Below are 3718 nucleotides of genomic sequence, written 5' to 3' on the forward strand. Positions count from 1 at the left end.
TTGCCTTTATATTTGGTGCTCCTATGTTGGGTGTGAAGGTCTGTGCAATTGTTATAGCTTCTTCTTGGATGGACCCCTTTGAAATTATGTAATGTTCTTCTTGGACTTTTTTTCAGTCTGTTTTTTTGTTTGTTTGTTTGTTTATTTGTTGTTTATTTATTTGAAATACAACTTTATTCTGATTCTAAATGAAGAGGAGTGGGAATGACAGTAACAAGGCTTTACCACTGAATATTGTGATGCAACTGCAGCATTCTTATAGTTGAAACTCAATAAGGAAACAACTGAGTTCCAAAACAGCTAAATACGTAGGTCCCAAAACTGAAGGTATTTTTAACTGCACATTCACTCCCAAGCCCATTCTCCTCTCTCAGGATCCCAAACATCAGGCACAGGCTCTGCTCAGCTACGTTATAAAATTAAATAACAAACACACTACACCACCGACATCACAGGACAGTTGCCTATAAAACTAGCCTTCTGACGCTGGCTCCAGCTTCCCTTTCTCACAGCTGGTCATCCTTGTCTGGGAGACTGGTGACCTGGGCCACCTCCAGGTCACGGTCACACTGTGCTGCCAGAGCCGGGTCCGTGACAACCTCTGGTGGGCAAGAGCAGGCATGGCGACAGACTCCCAGTTAGGGTCTCCAGTTACTTTTCTAGCAAGTGGGAGGAAGGGCTTTGCAAAGTTGTATTTCTTTTTTGCAGAACTGTCATAGTACTGGAGGCTCTTCTTTGGGTGGGAGACAGCTGATTTTGCCTTAACTTTCCTGTCCTTAGTATCCACTCTGTTGCCACACAACACAATGGGGGTGTCTTCACACCCTTATACCAGTCCTCTATGCCAGTTAGGCACGTTCTTGTAAGTAACTCTCAAAGCTACACCAAACACTATAATGTCACACTGGGCTTGGATGTCACCTCCGTCTCTCAGTCCTTCGAACTTCTCCTGGCCCGCTGTACCCACACATTAAACTTAATAGGCCCCCTGTTGGTGTGGAACAGGAGGGGATGGACTCATACCCAGGGTGGCTAATAACTTCTTAAATTCACCAGTAAGATGACGTTTCACCAATATAACTTTCCCAGTCCCACTATCACCAACCAAGTTTGAACTGAATGTGGGGTTCTCCTTGGGCGGCCGTGGTAATGTTACTTCCAGAAGTGCCCACAGGGCCATCTGACTGAGAGCTGGGAAATTGGGGGAAGTACCATTCAAATGCCTGGAGAAGAGCTGTCACCAGTAGGCATTGGGGGAAAGAACAGTGGCCTACCGTCTTTGTTTTAAAACCTATTTCATCTGATATGGGTATTGTTACCCCAGCTTTCTTTTCTTTCTATTTGCATGGAATATCTTTTTCTATCTCTTCACTTTTAGTTTTTGTCTTTTGATCTAAAGTGATTCCCTTGTAGGCAGTATATACATGGGTCTGGTTTTTAAATCCATTCAGCCACCCTGTGCCTTCTGATTAAAGCATTTCGTCCATTTACTGTTAAAATAATTATTGATAGGTGTGCGCTTATTGTCATTTTGTTCATTGTTTTTTGGTGGTTTTGTTCTTTTCTGTACCTTTCTTCTCTTGATCTTTGTTGGTTTGCTGGTTTTCTTTAGTGTTTTTATTGCATTCCTGTCTCATTATTTTTGTGAATTGTTGTATGTTTTAGGTTTATGGGCACCGTGAGGTTCATATGTCCCCATCTATGCCTACAGCAGTCTATTTTAAGCTGACAGTCATTTAAGTTCAGTTGCATGCTAAAAGCTCTGCGTTTTTATTCCCCTCGCCACTCACCACTCTTTGTTTTCGATGTCATGCTTTATGGTTAATGTTTTGTTTTCCCCTCATTATTTTATTTATAGTTAATTTTTTTGGTACTTTTGTCCTTCACACTCTCTTTTTAAGTGGTTGACTCATTGTGTTTATCATACATTTACTTTATGAGTAATATTTTTTCTGTATTTTCTTATTTCTTGTTATGGTCTTTTCTGCATGAAAATCCTTTAACATTTTTTGAAAGGACAGTTTAGTGGTTGTGAACACCTTTATTTTTTGCTTTTCTTGAAACTCTTTATCTTTCCTTAAATTCTGAATGCTGACCTTGCTGGATATAGTATTCTAGGTTGTAGACTCCTTTCTTTCAGCACTCTAAATATTTCCTGCCGCTCCATTCTGGCCTGTAAATTCTCTTGTCAGAAATCAGCTGATAACCTTATGGGGTTTCCCTTGTATGTGGCTTGTTTCATTCCTCCTGCCTTCAGGATTGTCTCTTTATTTTAATTACAGTATGTCTTAGAGTGGGTCTGAGGTGTGCTACTGTGCATTTCATCAAACTCTGAGTTCAAAGATATCACCTTGGTAGTGTGAAATCGATCATGTTGAGAATGCTCACATTATGGATATTGGCAAGTGCCGACCCCAAATCAGGAGCTCGAGATTTATTGTTTTGTTGATTTTTTAGACCTAAAAAAGTAATGAGGAAAATATTAATAATGCAGATTAAGCTTCAAACTGTGTCATGTCTTTAGCCGTTACAATGTGAACAACCCAAAATAAATCTGGAATTCAAAAAACTATCCGATTCAGCAAAGAAACTGCAAGCCCCTTAGTCTTTGAGATCAGTAAGGGAGGATCAGCTGCAACAATTTCAATGTGTTCTGTGAACAAGAGTGCGATGCTGGGCCAGCACACATAACGTGCTGTTATCTCAGTGCTGGCCCAGAGGAAGAAAATGCCCGCCAAGAGGGACTCTTGTGGTTCATTGGGCCCAAGTTCATCCCCAGAGTCTAGCAGCCGTTGTTTGCAGAGGCCTCCCATACATACTGTATATCAGAGAAAAGCGCAGACTAGGCTTTCAGCTGTGACTCTGCTTCCGCCTCTGAATTGACCTTTATAAGACAGCTCCTAGGACCAAAACTGAAGCAATAGGACTGAGATTTTTCCTGTCCAATCGGAGTTGCACAGCTATATACTCATTTGCAGAACTGCTTCATTCTAACCAATCAGAACAGTGCTTTTTGGGCCAATCAAACTGTGAGGATTTGGAGTCCTTATTTGCACGGGAATGGACAGTGGGAGTGGAGGGAGCTCTTCTCTGCGGAGCACACTTCCATTTTCTCTCAGACTCTTCCTGGCTGGAGCCACAGCACTGGAGTGAAGCTCTGCCTTACCAAAGCAGGGCTGTCTCGCTGGTCGGAGCTATGATTCTGATTGTCTCGCCCAAGCCAGCTCACAGCCATGCTGTTTCACAATCAAGCTGCTTACACTGAATAAAGACCCTCTCCCCTCACCACATACCAAACTGGGGACCCCTGTTGGTGCTGAATTGGAGGTGAATGACCTTAAGTTGACAAAAGCAAAGGAGCAGGTATAAACTGTGCACTCAGGTGAGCAAAAATTAGCATTTTTCACTTCATTAAATCATTCTAATATTGGCTCTTAACCTCATCCCACTGGGCTGCTAAAAAATGCAACCACAGTCATTCTTGTGGATAAAGTCATTCCATGTGAAAATCCCCTTAGCCCGTGTTGTACCAAAGCCCCTGGGGAGGCCCTTCTGGCTACTTACTGGTCATCATTTTGCACTGTCTTTGCACAGACATCAGACGTCTCAGAACATGCTGCTCATTCAGGTCTGGGGGCTTTGGGGTGTCTGTCCAGTTGAAGCCTGAGGTCTTTGTCAGGCTGGTAGCCGTAGGTTAGTAGTTTCCAACCTTTCCATT

At 42.6% G+C, this 3718-nt stretch overlaps 1 pseudogene across 1 annotated transcript; it reads right to left on the bottom strand.

Moving 5' to 3' along the window:
- Positions 1-506: 506 nt before the first annotated feature.
- Positions 507-3235, bottom strand: LOC308560989 (GTP-binding nuclear protein Ran pseudogene; annotated as a pseudogene). The gene is made up of 2 exons: positions 3167-3235; positions 507-1223 (listed from the first exon to the last, which is right to left on the bottom strand). The product of its transcript is annotated as a GTP-binding nuclear protein Ran pseudogene (transcript).
- Positions 3236-3718: the final 483 nt, after the last annotated feature.

Source organism: Miniopterus schreibersii (assembly GCF_964146895.1).
Source record: "Miniopterus schreibersii genome assembly, chromosome: 8".
NCBI lineage: Eukaryota > Metazoa > Chordata > Mammalia > Chiroptera > Miniopteridae > Miniopterus > Miniopterus schreibersii.